The following is a 21,061-nucleotide window of genomic DNA, read 5'->3' as shown; positions in this document are numbered from 1 at the left end:
CTGGTCTCTGTAGTTCTGCATCTTCTGCCATCTGTGGCTGTCACAGGCCAGAGAGTGAAATGACAACTCTCAAGAGATCACACCGGCACTGAGGTTGTTGTATGTACAAACACAAGAGATTTAAACAGTAACATGCACCTCTGCTCTTGTCACTCAAGTCACACCTGAAACTAAGAACATACAGAGGAGCCCCACAATGCAAGAATGTATTTGTGAGCGACATGTCATAGCCCACACCTTTAATCTCAGTATTCAGGAGGCAAAAGGAGGAGGTTCTCTGAGTTGGGGGCCGCTATAGTCTACAGAATCAGTTCCAGAACAGCCAGAGCTACACAGAGAAATCCTGTCTTGAAAAACCAACCAATACACACACACACACACACACACACACACACACACACACGCACGCACGCACGCACGCACGCACGCACGCACGCACCATCACAGACACAACACATATCTAGAGGAATACACAAAAGCACACACATGCACATTCACATAAGAAATATCCCTTCACATATGCAGCACACACCGGTCCATGGCTGAGTAAATAAACAAACTTGAGCTGACAAGTGCACACTCACCCCCAGAAATCAAGATGCATTACTTCCAATGTTCTTTTGTCCTGTGTTCTGTTTCATTGTCCTTGCCAACATCTATGGACTAGAGAGTGAGCAGGTCACCAATAGCCCAAACAAAAAGTAAGGCTGCTCACACTCCTGGACAGTGATGAAAGAGGAGGTGGGAACAGCTCAAGTTGCTCAACTGGTTGGAGAGGTAGGTTCAGCATAAAATGCCTTGCTGGAGTGTACAGTGAAGTCCACAGTGGTCAGACTATGACCATGGATCCCAGTGTCCTGCTCATCCTCACTCTTCTCACCAGCTTTTTGCTACTCCTGGTCAAGGGCCACAAAAAGGCTCAGAGTCAACTCCCACCAGGACCATGTCCCCTACCCCTCTTGGGGAACCTCCTACAGATGGATAGAAGAGGCCTCCTCAACTCCTTCATGCAGGTGAGACATACCCATCGCTTATACCCTATAGGCTTAGTCCCATATTTGCTCCTGGAGATCATTCAGCAGGATGATCAAGGGACTCTTTCCAGGCAAAAGGTTCAGGTGGGAAGGTCGCTGAGTGAAAAGTGAGGTGATGATTGGTGATGGATGGTACCCCAGATCAACAGTTGAGTCCTCGCTATGTTAAAATCATGTGGGTTACAGTGCTTGGAGTGTGAAAGGTGTTGGGGTGTTGAAGTATGTGCAAAAGTTTTCAGTTTTCCTCTTTGGTGCTTCTTTGTTCCAGAAGAGAAAGAAAAATGTCAGAGGCATCAACTGATAAAGTTTGCTTCTGCCAGCACAAGGAATTAGCCTGCCTTGTTCAGGAGCAAAGGGGAGGAGAGGCAGGTCATGAGATGGGGTAGGTAGGGAGTGTTTACTAGTTATAAACACCACGGACCATCCAAGCAGCTGAGCCTGGCACCATCTTTACCAGCCTTCACAAGTGAGATTTCATGTTTAATTACCACTTGTTTATTAATAATCAATTAGCATCCTTGGCTGCACTTCCCATTTAGAGAGCTGATTTAGTGGCAACAACCCCAACTTCTGGCTCCCCTTGGTTGTTATCAGATCATCCATCTGCATCATTTGTGTATTCATTTATTTTTATTTAGCTTTTGTGACTCATGATCCTCCAAGTTTCATATAATATCTTTGATCTTATCTGTGTATTGATAGTTCATTGTTGCTTAAGATTCGATGTTGTGACACAGCCTAAAAACATAAGTAGGTCAGGCTGGCTTCCAATTGGATGTGTAGCCAAGGATGACCAGTGATTCTCTGGCCTCTACCTCCACAATGCCAGGATTATAAATAGGGGTTGCCCTTCATCCCTACTCTACAGTACTGCTGTACTGATCAGGAAGTCTAACCAATCAGTGCAGACCCTGGCCATGTGGGGAATTAACCCTTCAATCTTAGGTTCCCAGAAGAGGAACCTAAGAAGTTGCCAGAAGTTGAGGTGCCTATTGACCAGTTTGTGCCTAAGTGTTTTCACAGCGTAACAACAATACGTGTGTGGACTAACCACAGCCATCATGCCCTTATGCTTGGCAGCTTCAAGAAAAATATGGAGATGTGTTCACAGTGCACCTGGGACCGAGGCCTGTGGTCATGCTGTGTGGGACAGAGGCCATAAGGGAGGCTCTGGTGGACCAAGCTGATGCTTTCTCTGGTCGCGGGACAGTTGCTGTGGTTGAGCCAATTGTACAGGGATGTGGTGAGATATGGGACAGAGTGGGGTGAAGGATGTGATCCAGGATGGTGGAATCTGAGCTGTGGGGAAGGACTCAGGTTCTCTGAACTTCCAGTGTATCCTACCCATGCTTCTCCTGTCTTAGGATTGATCTTTGCCAATGGGGAATGCTGGAAGACCCTTCGGAGATTCTCTGTGGCCACCATGAAGGATTTTGGGATGGGGAAGCGGAGTGTGGAGGAGCGGATAAAGGAGGAGGCCCAATGTCTGGTGGAGGAGCTGCAGAAATCCCAGGGTGAGTCTCTGAGAATGGGCATAAAGGAAGATGGTGATACAGAGACCTGAGTGCACAGCCAAAGAAGAGAAAGAAACACTAAAGGGTAAAGAAACAGACAGACAGACAACACATACACAGAAACACACACAGAGTATGGGGAGGATGAAATATGGACAGAGGTGTAAAGAGAGAGAAATACAAGAATGGGAAAGAAATATGAGGTATATTGTGTCCACAATGACTCAGAAACATGTACTGACCATGATGATCATGTTTCTTCAAAAAATCAGTCTATGAATTAATTTTCTTTGTCAATTGTTTATGACTGGTACACACTTGTCTTCTCAGAACTTAGAAGGTGAGGCAAGATGGACATGAGTTCAAGGCCATTCCCATCTACATTGTGAGGCCCTGCCTTTGATATGGCTATCACTGAGTGTAGGTTGCTTCTAGCACCATATACAATGGGCACGGTCATGCATGTTTGTAATCCCAGAACTTCAGAGGTGGATGCATGAAGCTGAATTTTCCAAGGTCATCTTCTACTGCATAAAGAGTTGAAGGACAATTTGGCTTAACCTTTGTTGTTGCCCCCCTCCATGGCCTTATGAAAGACAAATGCAGACCTTAGGTATGAAAGAAAAGGGAGTAGGAGGAACTGCAGTTGTGTTCTAAGCAGGGAACTGTGTTTTCTTCCTTGTGATTGTGCTGGTGGGCAGCAGTGAGCACAAAGGCTGATGGGAGTTTGACTTTAGTTGAACACAGAGTTATATCTAGAGACATTAAGTTCTTTTTTATTAAGAGATTTTCTATTCATTTTATATACCAACCACAGATTCCCCTGTCCTCCCCCACCCCCAGGCTTCCCTGCCAATGCACATACCATTCCCACCTCCTCCTAGGCAAGGTCTCCTATGGGGAGTCAGTAGAGCTGGGTACATTCAGTTGAGCCACTTCCAATCTCTTCCTTTCTGCACCAAAGCTGGGCAAAGTGTTTTACCATAGACACTAGGCTCCAAAATGCCTGTTCATGCACTAGGGTCACAATTCCACTGTCAGGGGGCTAGAACTGTCTCATCTATCCAGAGGGCCTAGTCCAGCACCATGGGGGCTCCTCAGCTATTAGTCTACATTTCATGCATTTCCACTAGTTTGGTTAGTCGTCTCTGTACTTTTCCCATCATGGTCTCAATGTCCCTTGCTCAGAGAATCCCTCCTCTGTCTTATCAATTGGACTCCTGGAGCTTGGCCTGGCACCTGGCCATGGATCTCTGCATTTGCTTCCATCGGTTACTGGATGAGGGCTCTATGATGACAATTAGGGTATTCAGCCCTTTGATCACCAGAGTAGGCCAGTTCAAGCACTCTCTTGACTATTGCCAGTAGTCTAATGTTTGGTCATCCTTGTGGATTCCTGGGAACTTCCCTAGCACTCTGTTTCTCCCTATTCCCATGATGTCTTCATTTATCATGGTATTTCTTTCCTTGCTCTCCCACTCTGTTCCTGTTCCAGCTTGAACCTCCCATTCCCCTATGTTTTCATCCCCCATCCCTTCTCCTCCATTTCTCCCCTCACCCCCAGTTGACTTATGTAGATGTCATCCATTTCTCCTTTGCTGGGCAATCCATCCATCATTCCTAGGATCCTCCCTGCTAGCTAGTCTCCCTGGAGTTGTGGGTTGCAGTCTGATTATCCCTTGTTTTACATCTAGTATCCACTTATGAGTGAGTACACACCATGTTTATCCTTCTGAGTTTGAGTTACCTCACTTAGGGTGATATTTTCTTGCTCTATCCATTTGCCTGCAAATTTCATGATGTCATTGTTCTCACTGCTGAGTAGTACTCCATTGTGTATATGTACCACATTTTATTTATCCATTCTTCAGTTGGAGGATATCTAGGTGTTTTCTAGGTTCTGGCAATTATGAATAATGCTGTTATGAACAGAACTGAGCATGTGTCCTTGTGGTATGATTGAGCATTCCTTGGGTATATGCCCAAGTGTGGTATAGCTGGATCTTGAGGAAGATTGAGTCCAAATTTTCTGAGAAACCGCCATACTGATTTCCAAAGTGACTGTGTAAGTTTGCACTCCCACCAGCAGTGGAGGAGTGTTCCCCTTGCTCCACATCCTCTCCACATAAGCTGTCTTCAGTGTTTTTGATCTTAGCCATTCTGACAGGTATAAGATGGTATCTCAGAGTTGTTTTGATCTGCATTTCCTTGATGACTAATGATGTTGAGCAAGTCCTTAAATGTCTTTTGGCCATTTGAAATTCTTCTGTTGAGAATTGTCTGTTTAGCTCTGTTACATTAAGGTTCTTTATATCAAAGGTGTATTAATTGACATGACTGTTATATGCACCTCCATTTCTTTTTTTATTTATTTTTACTTTTGTATTAAGAAAATTTTTTATTCATTACACATTCCAATCAAAGATCCCCTCTTCCCTCCTCCTTCCTCTCCAGCCTCTCCTTCCCAAGCCACTCCTCATTCCCTCCTACAAGAATGTAAGGCCTCCCTCCCATGAGGAGGTACATTTTGTAGAGGCAGGTCCAAGCCCCTCCCTCTACCTCAAGGGACAGCTGTGTGAGGTGTGCCATCATAAGTAGTAGGCTCCAAAAAGCCTGCTCATGCATGAGGGATGGATTCTGATCCTACTGTCGGGGAGGGGGGGCCTTAAGCAGGTCAAGCCACACAATTGTCTCACTATGCAGAGGGACTAGTCCAGTCCCATGCAGGCTATACAACTGTTGAACTAAATTTCATGAGTTCCCACTAGTTTAGTTTGGTTGTCTCTGTAGGTTTTCCCATCATGATCTTGATGCCTTTGCTCATAGAATCACTCTTCTCTTTTTTCGACTGGACTCTGGAGCTCAGCCAGGTGTTTGGCTATGGATCTCTGCATCTGCATCCATTAGTTACGGAGGAAGTCTCTATGATAACAGATATTTACTGTTCTTCTTACTGGGGTATTCCAGTCCAGGCAACCTCTCCACTATTGCTAGTGGTCTAAGCTGAGGTCATCCTTGGGAATTCCTGGGAACTTCCCTAGAACCTGGTTTTTCCCTATTCCCATGATGTCTCCCTCTATCATGATATCTCTTTCATTGCTCTCCCACTCCATTCCATTCTCTTATGTTCTCATCCTCCATCCCCTACCCTTCATTGCACACCCATCATCCCCAATTTACTCATGGAGATCTAATCTATTGCCCCTTCCCAGGTAAATCCATGCATCCCTCTTTGCGTCCTCTTTGTTAGTTAGATTCTCTGGAGCTGTGGACTATAGTCTGATTATCCTTTGCTTTACATCTAGTATCCAATTATGGGTAAGTACATACCATGTTTGTCCCTTTGAGTCTGGGTTACCTTACTCAGGATGACATTTTCTAGTTCCATCCATTTGCCTGCAAATTTCATGATGTCATTGTTCTCACTGCTGAGTAGTACTCCATTGTGTATATGTACCACATTTTATTTATCCATTCTTCAGTTGAGGGGCATCTAGGTTGTTTCCAGGTTCTGGCTACCATGAACAATGCTGCTATGAACAGAGTTGAGCATGTGTCCTTGTGGTATGATTGAGCATTCCTTGGGTATATGCCCAAGAGTGGTATAGCATGGTCTTGAGGAAGATTGATTCCAAATTTTCTGAGAAACCACCATACTGATTTCCAAAGTGACTATATAAGTTTGCACTCCCACCAGCAGTGGAGGAGTGTTCTCCTTGCTCCACATCCTCTCCACATAAACTGTCTTCAGTGTTTTTTTTATCTTAGCCATTCTGACAGGTGTAAGATGGTATCTCAGAGTTGTTTTTGATCTGTATTTTCCTGGTGACTAAGGATGTTGAACAATTCTTCATATGTCTTTCAGCCATTTGAAATTCTTCTGTTGAGAATTCTCTGTTTAGCTCAGTAGCCCATTTTTTAATTGGATTGTTCACTATTTTGATGTCTAGTTTCTTGAATTCTTTGTATATTTTGGAGATCAGCCCTCTGTCAGATGTGGGGATGGTGAAGATATTTTCCCATTCTTTAGTGTATCCTTTTGTCTTATTTACTGTGTCCTTTGCCTTACAGAAACTTCTCAGTTTCAAGAAGTCCCATTTATTAGTTGTTGTTCTCAGTGCCTGTGCTACTGGTGTTATATTTAAAAATTGGTCTCCTGTGCCAATGCATTCAAGACTACTTTCTAATTTTTCTTCTATCAGGTTCAGTGTAACTGGATTTATATTGAATCTTTGATCCACTTGGACTTGACTTTTGTGGGTGGTGATAGATATTGATCTATTTGAAATCTTCTACATGTTGACATCCAGTTATGACAGCACCATTTGTTGAAGATGCTTTCTATTTTCCATGGTACAGTTTTGGATTCTTTGTAAAAAATCAGGTGTTCATAGGTGTATGGGTTAAGGCCAGGGTCTTCAATTCTAGTCCATTGGTCAACACATCAGTTTTCATGCCAATACCAAGCTGTTTTTATTTCTATAGCTCTATAGCAGAGCTTGAGGTCAGGGATGGTGATGCCTCCAGAGGTGGCTTTATTGTACAGGATAGTTTTAGCTATCCTGGGTTTTTTTTGTTTTTCCATATGAAGTTAAGGATTGTTCTTTCCAGGTCTGTGAAAAACTGTGTTGGGGTTTTGATGGGGATTGCATTGGATCTGTAGATTGAGTTGATAAGATTGCCATTTTTACCATGTTAATCCTACCTATCCATGAGCATGGAAGATCTTTCCATTTTCTGCTATCTTCTTCAACTTCTTTCTTCAGAGACTTAAAGTTCTTATCATACAGGTCTTTCACTTGCTTAGTTAGAGTTACCTCAAGGTATTTTATATTATTTGTGGCTATTATAAAGGGTGATGTTTCTCTGATTTTGTTCTCAGCCCATTTATCACTTGTATATAGGAGGTCTACAGATATTTTTTAGTTCATCTTGTATCCTGATTACAATTAATCTTGTACCTGAAGGTGTTTATCAGCTGTAGGAGTTCTCTGGTAGAATTTTTTTGGTCACTTATGTATATTATTATATCACCTGCAAATAGTGCAAGTTTGACTTCTTCCTTTCCAATTTGTATCCCCTTGTTTTGTTGTCTTATTGCTCTAGCTAGAACTTCAAGTACTATATTGAATAAATATGGGGAGAGTAGGTTCCTGATTTTAGTGAAATTGCTTTGAGTTTCTCTCCATTTAATTTAATGTTGGCTGTTGACTTGCTGTAAATTGCCTTTATTATCTTTGGGTATGTTCCTTGTATTACTGATCTCTCTAGAACCTCTATCATGATGGGGTGTTGGATTTTGTTAAAGGTTTTTCCAGCATGTAATGAGATGATCATGTGGGTTTTTTTTTTTCAGTTTGTTTATATGGCGTATTACATTGACAGATTTTCATATGTTGAACCATCTTTGCATCCCTGTGATGAAGCCTACTTGGTCATGGTGGATAATTTTTTTGATGTGTTCTTGGATTTGGTTTGCCAGTATTTTATTGAGTATTTTTGCATCAGTGTTCATGAGGGAGATTGGTCTGTAATCCTCTTTCTTTGTTGCCTATTTGTGTGGCTTGTGTATCAGAGTAACTGTAGCCTCATAAAGGGAGTTTGGTAAAGCTTCTGCTGTTTCTATTGTGAGCAACATTTTGCAAAATATTGGTATTAGCTCTTCTTTGAAAATCTGGTAGAATTCTGTACTGAAACCATCTGATCCTGGGCATTTTTTGTTGTTGTTGTTGGGAGACTTTTAATGACTGTTTCTATTTCCTTAGGGGTTATTGTTCAATTTAAATTGTTTTTCTGGTCCTGATTTGGCATGTGGTACCTATCCAGAAAATCATCCATTTCTTTAAGATTTTCCAATTTTGTCAAGGTTTTTGAAGTGTTACCTGATGATTCTCTGGATTTCCTCATTGTCTGTTGTGCCTCCCTTTTCATTTCTGATTTTGTTAATTTTTAGTTACATTGGATAAGAGCTTGTATATCTTGACTTTCTCAAAGAACCAACTCTTTGTTTCATTGATTCTTGGTATTGTTCTCTTTGTTTCTGTTTTATTGATTTCAGCTCTCAATTTTATTATTGTCTGGTGTCTATTCCTCCTGGGTGAGTTTGTTTCTTTTTGTTCTAGAGCTTTTAGGTGTACTGTTAAGTCACTAGTGTGAGATTTCTCCAACATCTTTATGTGTGCATTTAGAGCTATGAATTCTCCTCTTAGCACTGCTCTCATAGTGTCCCATAAGTTTGGGTATGTAGTACATTCATTTTCACTGAATTCTAGGAAGTCTTTAATTTCTTTCTTTATTTCTTCCTTGACCCGTTGGTGATTCATTTGGGCATTATTCAGTTTCCGTGGAATTGTAGGCTTTCCGTAATTTTTGTTCTTTTGAAATCTAACTTTAAGCCATGGTGGTCCGATAAAATACAGGAGGTTATTCTAATTTTTTTTGGATCTGTTGAGATTAGCTATGTGACCAAGCATGTGGTCAGTTTTAGAGAAGGTTATGTGGAGTGCTGAGAAGATGTATTCTTTTTTGTTACTGTGGAATGTTCTGTCAATAACTATTAAGTCCTTTTGAGTCATAACATCTCTTATGTTCCTTATTTCTCTGTTTAGTTTCAGTCTGGCAGATCTGTCCATTGGTGAGAGTGTTGTGTTGAAGTCTCCCACTATTAATGTGTCTGGTTTGATGTGTAATAAGCTTTAGTAATGTTTATTTTACATATTGGGTGCCCTTGTATTTGGGGCATAAATGTTCAGAATTGAGACTTCATCTTGGTGGATTTTTCCTATGATGAATAAGTAATGTCCTTCCTGATCTCTTTTGATTGATTTTAACTTGAAATCTATTTTGTTAGATATTAGGATAGTTACACAAACTTGCTTCTTAAGTCCATTTGATTGGAAAGTCTTTCCCCAGCCTTTTACTCTGAGGTAGTGTCTATCTTTGAAGTTGAGGTATATTTTTTGTATGCAGCAGGATGGATCCTGCTTTCATTATCCATGCTGTTAGCCTGTGTCTTTTTATAGGTGAATTGAGTCCATTGATATTAAAGGATACTAATGGCAAATGATCATTAATTCCTGTTATATTTTGGTGGTAGTGTGTTTGTATTTCTCTTCTTTGAGATTTACTGCTGCTGGGTTATCTATTGACTATGTTTTTGTGGGTGCATCTGACTTCCTTAGTTTGGATTTTTCCTTTTAGTGCTTTCTGTAGGGCTGGATTTGTGGATGGGTATTGTTTAAATCTGGTTTTGTCTTACATTGTCTTGTTCACTCTATCAATGGTGATTGAAAGTTTTGCTGGGTATATTAATCTAGGCTGGCATCTGTTGTCTCTTAGTGTCTGCATTATATATGTCCAGGACCTTCTGCAGTCTTAGAGGATGGGTGGGTTTGTGGGATGGGGTGGGGTTTATAGGTTACAGGGTTTGGTGGGGGATGGTGGTAGTCCAGCCTGCCTGTAGAAGTCCTGCCTGCTGGTCTGCAACTGGGACTTCAATGTGTGGGGATATGGGGACCCAGGTTGTGCCATTGGGCCTAAAGCCTAGAGGCTGGGGTGATCAGCTAGGAGAACAAAAACTCCAACAACTTGAACTTCATTGCCACCTGCTGTTCCTCTGACACATCCACTGGCAGATGTACATGGGATCAGAGACCACAAACAAGCCAGCCCTAGGGTGAGGGGCAATGGTGGCCCTATATTGTTGGATGGACAACACCTTCCAACCACAAGTGTCCATGACTGAACCTGACATACCAAGGCAGCAGACAGCAGGTGCTGATGGCTTCTGGAACACCACAGAGCCCAGAAGTCAAAGGGGTGAGGAGTGTGCAGGACTTGTAAATTCACATGGGTATTACCTGAATCCTTCTCTGAACCAATGCTGCCAGTAGGAGTTAGCCATCAGCTCAGAGTCAGAATGTTGTCCTGGAAGGAAGTACAGGGTGGAGACTGACTACACATAATCTTTTCTCCATCCTTGCATCCTCATCCCAGCCATGATTAGCTGAATTGCCTCTGTGAAGGTAGCTTCCCTTTCTGTGTACACAAATAACATCCCATATTCTGTACAGTATTGAGGGAAGTTAAATAAAAGGATGCATACACCTCTGAATAAAGAGCCTAGATTCATGTGCAAATGTGGCAGCTGCTGTTGCCATTCTTTGAGTAGTAAATGGTGGGGGCAGCCTCACAGAGATGGGGCTGAAGCCAAATGTACCTTTGTTCTATATATCCTGCCTCCTGTCCCTCATGCTCTTCCTCCTCCAGGAGCCCCCATGGACCCCACCTTCCTCTTCCAGTGCATCACAGCCAACATCATCTGCTTCATTGTGTTTGGAGAGCGCTTTGACTACAAAGACTGCCAGTTCCTGCGCCTGCTGGACCTGTTTTTTCAGACCTTCTCTCTCATCAGTACATTCTCCAGCCAGGTCAGTGGATAGAACCAGAGGGGCATCCAGGGCAGAGGATAGAAGAGACTGGTCTGTGGGCAAAGAAGGAGTGTCCTAAGGCTGTAAGAAAGGCAGAAACAAATGGATAGGCAAGGAGATTGAGAGCAGGAGGGAGAGAGAGATGGTAAGCAGGGTAGAGACCTAAATGCAGAAGTACAGAGCCATTGATATATGCAGAAAATGGTGATGTGGGCAGTGCAGTTGTAGCTCAGAGGGTAGAAGACTTGGTTTTCATGCCTAAGGCCCAGACTGTGTATCCTGGGATTGGTTGTTCACCCCCCATGCCATTCCTGCACACGAAGGGATGGAGATGATAAATTCAGGGTGATTTTTAGCTACTTACTGAGTTTAAGGCTAGTCTGGCATGCATGAGACCCTGTGTCCATAAAGCAAAATTCCCAAATTAATAGAAACAATGATAATTCAGCACAAGGTATTGGGACAGAGAGCAGAGGAGAGGAAAAAGGAGAGACAGAGAATGCAAGGAGAAGCATAGAGACAGATTTACAGATAAAGTTCAAAAGCATGCCTGTGTATAGTGTACACATACGAGGTGTGTGTGTGTGTGTGTGTGTGTGTGTGTGTGTGTGTGTGTGTGTGTTTTGTTTTTCTTCATAAAATATATGGTCATCCTGGGAGCATGTGATGGTTTGAATGAGATTGGCCCACATAGACTAGTGTATTTGCATGCTTGAGTCCTAGTTGAAGAGCTGTTTGGAAGGATTAGGATCTGGGTCTTGTTGCAGGAGATGTGTTGATAGGGTGAACTTTGAGGTTCCCAAATGCCCTTGCAAGGCCCAGTGTTCCCTCTAGTTCTACCTGCCTGCCTGTATATCATGATGTCAGCTCTCAGGCACATGTCTGTCTGCCTGTATATCATGATGTCAGCTCTCAGGCACATGTCTGTCTGCCTGTATATCATGATGTCAGCTCTCAGGCACATGTCTGTCTGCCTGTATATCATGATGTCAGCTCTCAGGCACATGTCTGTCTGCCTGTATATCATGATGTCAGCTCTCAGGCACATGCCTGTCTGCATGCTGCCATGGTTCCTGCCATGATGCCAATAAACTAACCTTCTGAAATGGTAGGAAAGCCCTCAAAAATACTTTTTTTTTGTATAATTGCCTTGGTCGTGGTGTCTCTTCATAGCAATAGAAGAGTGACTAAGTTAGAGCACTTGTGACCAGATAGCTTAAGGTGACCTCCTGGGTCCTTCTTTCTTGCAGGTGTTTGAGCTCTTCTCTGGCTTCCTGAAGTACTTTCCTGGTGCCCACAAGCAAATCTTCAAAAACATGCAGGAAGTCCTCTACTACATTGGCCAGAGTGTGGAGAAGCACAGGGCAACTTTGGACCCCAGCAATCCAAGGGACTTCATTGATGCCTACCTTCTACGCATGGAGAAGGTAAGTCCTGCATGAATGAGAGAAGTGATGGGTGAGAGTGAAGGCTGGGGATGTGAGCAGAGGAAAAGGGGGGCAGAGGATGGGGAGGAGAGATAGGAAGTGGAGTGGAGGAGATGCAGAAGAATCTAGAAATTAAGACTAGAGAAAGGGAGGAGAAAATGAAATATGGAGGAAGAAGGCTGTGGAAGAAACACAGGGCAAGGGGCAAAAAGCAGAAAAGACCTCAGAGGAAGAAAGAGGCTGGGAGACAAAACATGATAAATACAAGAGAGCAACGTCGAGAGAGAAGAAGACAGAACAGAGAGTAAGTGACAATGTTGAGGACTGAGCCTGGCAATGGGGTCCATACAGTGTGAGACAGAAGGACAGTTCCCAGGATGTGTGAGCATCTCCCTGTAAGGACCCAGTCACTCCTGACCCTCCCTTCTCTCTCCCATCTGGAACCAGGAGAAGTCCAACCAACACACGGAGTTCCATCACCAGAACCTCATGATCTCCGTGCTGTCTCTCTTCTTTGCTGGCACCGAGACCAGCAGCACCACGCTCCGCTATGGCTTCCTGCTCATGCTCAAATACCCCCATGTTGCAGGTGTGCCACAGGCTGCCCGTTGAGGGAGCTTCTAGCTCCTTTTGGATGTGGAGGCTTGTGTGGATGAGTGAGACAAGGGCCTCTTACATCTGAAGTTCTGAAGGCTTTGGTCTACCTCTAAACTAGTGCAGTGCTTTGGGTAGTGTGTAAATGAACACTGCGCTGGCCCATTTTCTGTTATCACTTAAAGGTTGATTTATCAATCTGTCCATTCATCCATCCACCCTTCCATCCTTCCTCCCTTCTTTCCTTATGACTTTACACCCATCCATTCACTCATCTTACTGTCCATTCACCTCTGCACACATTTACCCATTCTATTTATTTACCCATTCATCTATTATCCACCCATCCATTTATCTATTTTTCTGTCCATCCAGATACATACTTATTCACATACTCATGTAGTCATCTGCCAATCTTTTCTATATCCATAGATTATTAATCCTAGATTCTGCTTCACCCAATGACAAATATTTCATTCATTTATTTTATTATTAACTCATGAATTTTATGAGTGAGCTGTCTGTCATTGATTCATTGGTCCATTCATATACAAATCTTTTCATTCCTTAATCATTCCAACTGGCTTTTGAATTCACCATACATATGTCCATCCATTCCTTCATGTATTTGTTTAATAATTCACTCATTTGTCTATGAATTTTTATTTTTCAACACACCTTCCTGTTTATTCTTATATTTACCCATTCACTCATTCATTCATTCATTCACATGTTCCTTTGTTAAATCTAACATTTGCTTGATTATTGGGTAGTTGTGTTTGTTGATTTATTTATATAGGAATCATTTATTGATTCATTAATTGTTTAATATTATGAGTGAAAAGTAGTACTTATACATTCACTTGATTATTGGCTACTTATGTTCATTGATTTGTGTATGATCACTTATTGAATCACTAATATATTAATACAAAGAGTCAAAAGTGTAATACATATATCCAGTGTTTAGCATGCTCATTTAATTCACTCAGCAATCTTTTCATTTCTATAACTGACTCATCCATTGCTTGGTTGATTTACACACTCACATGCTAAAAATTGACAAATGATTTGCTGTTTCTGTGAGTGTGCCTGCCACAGCTCATGTGTGGAAGTGGAAGGACAATTCTGTGTAGCTGGGCCTCTCCTCCACCTTCACATGGTCTCTGCGAGTCAAAATCAGGCTGTCAGGATGCAAGTCAAGGACATTTACTGGTTGAGCCATTTTATCGGCCAACGTGTTCACTCATGTATTCATATTTTCTATTGAGTTATACACAGATTAACTTTCTTCCTTCTATTTCTAAAGATATAGCCTTGGATTCTTAGCCTGAATTTTAAAATTTATTTTACTAATGGAAATTGTTGTTTTGTATATATGTGTGTGTGTGTGTGTGTGTGTGTGTGTGTGTGTGTGTGTGTGAGAAGGTGTTGGATATTTTGAACCTGGAGTCTTAGACAGTGTGAGTCACCATGTGGGTGCTGGAAATTGAACCTGGGTCCTCAGATATAGTGACCAGTGCTCTTAAACAATGAGCCCCTGGATTTTTAAACATAAATTCTATGCTAGGATGTCTGTCTGTCTCTTCTTGTGTGTATGTGTGTGTGTGTGTGTGTGTGTGTGTGTGTGTGTGTGTGTTATGCAGGAACACAATTTATAACATTATATATATTTCAAAAGGAGGGAATTCTTACCATCTCCCCATCCAGCCCTCATTCCACATTGATAGATGAAACAGTCCTTTGCTGTAGGTTTTCCCATTTTCTATTTACAAGCAAGGTTGGAGCTTTTGAGAGAGACTCTAATACAGCTCTAAGTGTGGCTGGAGAGGGGTGCCTGAGAGAAGCGCAGGTGTGCATGTCCAAGAGTGCACTGTGTCTTTCTCATAGAGACTCTTGGCTCTGCACTGTTCCTAGGCTATTAGCTAGCAGAAAACAGGGTCACTGTGCATTGCCTGTGTTATAGGGAGGTGGGCATCATCTGTTGTCTCCCTCCTCTGTGCAGAGAAAGTCCAAAAGGAGATCGATCAGGTGATTGGATCACATCGACTCCCAACCCTGGAGGACCGCATGAAAATGCCTTACACTGAGGCTGTCATACATGAGATTCAGAGATTTTCAGATCTAATCCCGATCGGTGTGCCACACAGGGTCACCAAAGACACTTTGTTTCGAGGGTACTTGCTCCCCAAGGTGAGACCAGCTGCCATTCCACATCTCTACTCCATGATCATCCTCCACACTCCTCCTCACCAACCTCAGCCTGTTTGTGGTTTCCTACATTCTGTTTCTCAGTGACAGACAGTCTGCAAATGGGAGTCAGGGTATGCTAATATCTTTGTGTCTCATAATGTCTCCTAGAACACTGAAGTGTACCCCATCCTGAGTTCAGCTCTCCATGACCCACAGTACTTTGAACAACCAGACACCTTCAATCCTGACCACTTCTTGGATGCCAATGGGGCACTGAAGAAAAATGAAGCTTTTATGCCCTTCTCTATAGGTGAGACCCACTTGTACTTCCTTTCCCAGACACATCAAAGATTGTATAGTGCAAACCCACAGAAGGAAAAAACCCCAAGAATAGGTACTAGAATCAGAGACCCACTCATTCACACAACCAGGAATTCCATGCAACACTAAACTGAAAGCTATAATACATGCACAGAGGACCTGGTGCAGAACTGTGCAGGCTCTGTGCATGCTGGCTCAGTCTGTGAATTCATATGAGTTTTGCCCAGTTGATTCAGTGGGCCTTGTTCTTCTGGTGTCCTCCATCCCCTCTGAGGATGAGACTGGGATGTGGGTGGAGCTGGAGGAGCAGAAGGAGAGGTAGGGATCCTTTGTTAGTCTACCTGCTTCCTTGGCAGGAATGGTCTTTGGGTTAGTAAGGAGTGTCTTCTGGGGAAGATCTGGGGGATCCACAGGAATTGGAAGAAGGAGGACCGGGAAGGATGCAAAGTTGGGATGAAGGCTGGGCATTGGGTTTTGGGGAACTGAAGAAGAGGTGAAGATCTGCAGTCAGCCTACCTCCTACCTGGCAGGAGTTGCCTGTGGGTTAGCAGAGAGTGCAAATTCATTTTCTTAAGAAAGAACAGCAAGAACAAATGACATCATCTATGAATGCCATGAGCTTGGTAGGGTCTTGGGGCTAGGGTGACATTTATCTGTGAGCACTGGGGAGATGGGGCATGTGCTGGCACAGTTGTCTGTTTGCATTAAATACTCTTTGTCTTGTTAAATTGTAAGAGAAATGAAAATTACTAGCATGTATTTGAGCAAAGAAACCATTCATGATGGACAATATCCTGAACCAGAGAAAGCTGAGTTACAGCACCCATCAGAGTCAGCCCACGGTGTCTACAGACAATGGGGAGCTGGGCATGGACACACAGCTTGATTGGTGCCAGCTCTGCTTTTGCCTTACTTGGCCATGCTGGAGTAGTTGGCAGCCTGGGGTGGGTGACCAGGGTGAGATTGAGACTTGTTCTTCATTGGAAGATATAATCTCAACTTGTTATTAGTTCAGTTGTCTCTTGTGTTTGGTTAGTTTGTTACATATAGAAGCTGCCTCCAGCCAAATTTAATTCAGTTTAATGGACACCATGAGATATAAACATGGAAACTTTGTGTTTGGGTTTTTATCTTTTGGAGAAAGGGGAGTTCTAGAAACAATTCCTTAGCCTTTTGTTGTACCCCCCTCCACGTCATGCTAGAGATAGGACCTAGTGCTGAGTGTGTGGTAAGCAAGTTCTCTATGAAATAGCCCATACCTCCAACCTCTCCTTGGTGCATTCTAGAAGATGCTTTCCCATGGAGCCTCTCTGTTCTCATCCCCTCACTGAAAAATTTTAGGCAAGTGCTCTCCTGCTGAGCCATTTGTCAACTAAGAAGTGTCAAGTCTTGAGTGTTCAAGTGACTTCAGTGACCCTGGTCTCAGCCCAGCTCCCAAATTGTCCATATAACATTCCCAAGTCTAGAAAGGTAGGGATGTGGAGAAAAGGGACAGAGACAAATAAACAATACAGTGGTAAGGATGTTGTAACAGATCCCAATAAATAAAGGCACACAGACGACACAAGGAAGCTGCAATAGGAGGAGATATGTGGAAGGATTCAGAGTGTGGACATGAGACAGTGAAGAAGCGTGAGGAACCAGAGGTGAAGGGGTAAGACCCGAAGAGAGGAAGAGGAGAGAGAAGGAAAGGTGAGGAATCAGAGGTGAAGGAGTAAGACAGGAAGAGAGGAGGGGGAGAGAGAAGGAAGGGCAGGAGACACAACTTAATAGGCAAAGGAACATGAGGGAAGACACAGAGGAACACATGACAAGGTGTCCTTAGACAAAAAGCGGAGGGACTAAGGTGGTATCTAGGGAATTTAGAAAAGACACAAGTAGGTGGAATAGATAAAAGACAAATAGAGGTGATAGGAACAGGTTCAGGTAGTTCACAAATGGAAGAAAGGAGAGAGAGAGACAGAGAGACAGAGACAGACAGAGACAGAGACAGAGAAAGCCAAAAAGTGTTAGAGCCAAAGAGACATGAACAGTGTCCAAATGTCCAGCTCCAGGCATGGGGACATTGTGTTGAGAGTGAGATCAGCTGTCAAAAGCTGTTCTGAAAAAAATCTGGATCATAAAATGAGTTCTAGGAGAATCATCTCAGAGAGATACTCCATGAATTTCTAAGCTCATGTCTCCTAAATTCTGGAAAGGCGGTGCCCAATGGGATACTGTGCTTTCCTTAAATACTCCCACACAGGCACAACTTCCCAACAACTGGGGGGCACACAGATTGCTAGGAAATCCTCCTCCACCTTGAAGCCTGAGGTGGTCAGTTGCAGATTAAGAATCTCTGAGGTACAGGCAGGTGGTGGAGCCTCTGCCTGGTCTTTCAGGCTCCCATTGTTCTGTGGTACTCCATGCCTGAGGTGACAAACCTTATGTCTCTGAGAATCCAGTGGGTGCCATAGAATCCTTATCATGTGCCCCGGCCCATTCTCAATTGTATGAACACTTGTGTTTTTTTTTTTAACTTGTTGAATTTCTTTGATCTCAAGCTGAAGAAGCAAAGTGAAGAGATGGAAAGAGAAAAGGAGGGGTGGGGATGAGAGACAGAGAGGACAGAGAAAGAGGAGAGACAGAGGTTTTGCTCTGTAGCCCATCATCTTCCTGCCTCAGTTTCCCAAATGTTGCACTTGTACACATGTGCCTCCATGTCTGGATCATACAGGACCCTTAACACCATCCAGTTGTTAACCCAAGATTCTTTGTAAACAGTACCTTCACCCTCAGGGAAGTCCTATGACATGGGTACCAATCCCTCACATGAGAAAGAAGGGAACACTAAAGATGTTGCATTATACATGTGTACACATACTACTATCCTAAGTGGGTTCTTATAGTTCTGGAAAAAAGGACTCTGATAATCTAACAAAAGCTAGAAATCTGTCAGAAGTGACCACAAGACATCAAACAACATTTTTTCCTGCATTATGATGGATTTATTGTATAAATGTTTCCATGCATATACATGTGTGTTATGGTGGGTGTGTATGTATTTATGTCAAAGGATAGACTTGGGGGTTGGTTCTCTCCTTCCATCATGTGGGTCCAGGGGTTTGAACTCAAGCCCTTAGGATTAATGGCAGGCTACTTTCCATGCTAAGAAGTCTCAAGGGCCTATGAACCCATTCTTTAAGGTTTGGGGAAGCTCTTAATGTTTTCTAATTGCAGGTTAAAGGTCAAACTCATTCTTACTCTTTGCAATGTGCAGGGTTGTCTGGGTTATGGGATGGAAGAGTCTGAAAGTTGTATACTGCCCTGGGGCTCACATGGCTCATTCTCTGCGCCCACAGGAAAGCGAATTTGTCTTGGCGAAGGCATTGCCCCGCAATGAGTTGTTTCTATTCTTCACCACCATACTCCAGAACTTCTCCGTGTCCAGTCCCATGGCTCCTGAGGACATTGACCTCAGTCCCAAGGAGAGTGGCTTTGGCAAAGTGCCTCCAATATACCAGATCTGCTTCTTAGCCCGCTGACTGGGCTGAGGGGGCCAGGTCTCTCCTCTCCTGTTGAGAATGGCCTCATCTTTTTGCCTCTGAGAGACCTGCCAGAATCCAGGCCCTCGGTCACTGCTCACTTCGTTCCTCCTTCCTGCAGCTTCTACAAAGCTGGAGGTGTGTTCTTTCTGCCCTGTGAATGGCAATAGAGAAATCAATCAAGTGTCTTTCTTGATGTGTGAACAGAGAGACTTCAGGAGGCCACATTTCATACTGAATCAATCCCAACAGTCACAGTCCCCATGTATCAGCTCATGGTGATCCATGATCTACGGTGATGGACTCTGTATATGATCTGAATTCTGTGTCTATAGATTTGCCTAATATGCATGCTTCATGTCATCAGAATCACATGGTGTGTGATCTTTTTGTGTCTGGTGTCTTTTACTTCACACATATTTTCAAGGTCCCGGTGCTTTGCAGGCCACAGTCACAAACCTTCGTGAACTTCTCTCATGATCTTTCTCAGCCAAAGGCACAATTACCTTCTTTCAAGTGTTCTACCAGCAGAAGGTGTGGTCCTGATTTAGGGTGGGTCTTTTTGCTTCTAAGAATCTGATAAGAAATCCCTCACAGCATGCCCAGCAGCTTGGGGTTCTAGTTGATGCCAGATGCAGTCAAGTCAACACTCAAGAGCAGTCATTAAAAAACCAAGTTCCCTGACCTCCTGGCTACTTTTACATGTGACATCTTGATTGTCTGGTAACTAAAGTTCTTTTCAGAAGGGCTTCTGGCTGGAAATTTCATAACCTCCAGGCCAGGTTGGTGAAGGGACAACCTGTTGCCTGCTCTGGTGTGAGAACCTTGAATAACAGATGGCTAATTCCAGGCATTTAATATAATGGAAGTGTAACAAATAAGTAAATAAACAACTCAACAATGTCACAACATGATTCACTCCATAAACTTGCCCAATATGCAGCCAGACCTAGTCTCTCTAATCTCTGTCACTCCCTTCAGATGACCAGAGTAAATCCTCGTCCTCAAACTCTCCAGACTGACCCAGTTCTGTGAGTCATCTGCTCTTGCTGTTGGCACCTTCTGACAGAAATGTCTGGGAGCCACCCTTTGAGCAATGTCTTCTGAAACTCAGCCTCTGCACACCACACTCCTGGGACAATCAGGTGCTTGTGGGAAGTGTCATTTATTTAGCATCATCACCTAGGAAGGGGTCTCTGGGCAGCCATTGGCCAATCAGCAGGCAGCTCTCAACACACTCCTGAGATACTAAATTTCCACCTTAGTTACCAAGCTCCCTGTAGCCTATGGAGAGTTACCAGGAGCTATGCCAAGGTAGATTCCTGGAATATACTCTTCTACCAACCACAGAAACAGGACAACAAACAGATCAGTCTGTCGTCAAGAAAAATGGGACTGTGCTACATGCCAAGGTAGGACCATGGCACTCTGGCTTCTCCTGAATCTTATAGTCTGGATCTGGGGTGGCTCCAGCTCAAGGACTGTCTCTCCTCCGGACAATAGCTTCTGCCTTTGCTGGAGAACATTTTGCAAACAGACCCATGAGCTACTCAAATCCTTCCAAGGGGTGAGATGGGGAAGAGGTCAGGGTCAGGAGGGAGGCAGGATGGGAAGAAGAGTGATGCTCACAGGCAGCAAAGAGTTGCAAGTCCATGGTTCAACAGGCATCTCCAGATCAGGTTGTAATTCTCTTCCAGTTGTGCTGTGGCACTAGAGAAGCTTCTAGGATTGTGATGAGGAGAAGAGTGGGAAGGTAGCTAATGACTTAGGTTCTGGTAGACATAGTGTGGTCTCCATCCTGCAGAGCAACATCTTCATGTGTGGAACCTGTTAGTCTCATAAAGTCCAAGTGAGAAGGTTCTCAGAAAAGCTGGGACCATGACCTTAAAGAAAGAGACATGAGAGAAGGTTACGTGAAACCACAGAGCTCAAATTTGGGTTCTTCCCTGATGAGACCAGACAACACTGGGGAGTGTGATTCAGAGAGGAAGGGCCCATCACCAGGGTCAGCTTGTGAGGGTCTGG

At 43.5% G+C, this 21,061-nt stretch overlaps 1 pseudogene; it reads left to right on the top strand.

The window, feature by feature from the left end:
* The first annotated feature begins 807 nt into the window (after positions 1–807).
* On the top strand, positions 808–19,185 carry LOC114681559 (annotated as a pseudogene).
* The last annotated feature ends 1,876 nt before the right edge of the window (positions 19,186–21,061 follow it).

The sequence above is a fragment of the Peromyscus leucopus genome, chromosome 1 (genome assembly GCF_004664715.2).
Source record: "Peromyscus leucopus breed LL Stock chromosome 1, UCI_PerLeu_2.1, whole genome shotgun sequence".
NCBI lineage: Eukaryota > Metazoa > Chordata > Mammalia > Rodentia > Cricetidae > Peromyscus > Peromyscus leucopus.
Note: the sequence above shows the minus strand (reverse complement) of the source record. Positions and strands in the feature narration are given on the sequence as shown.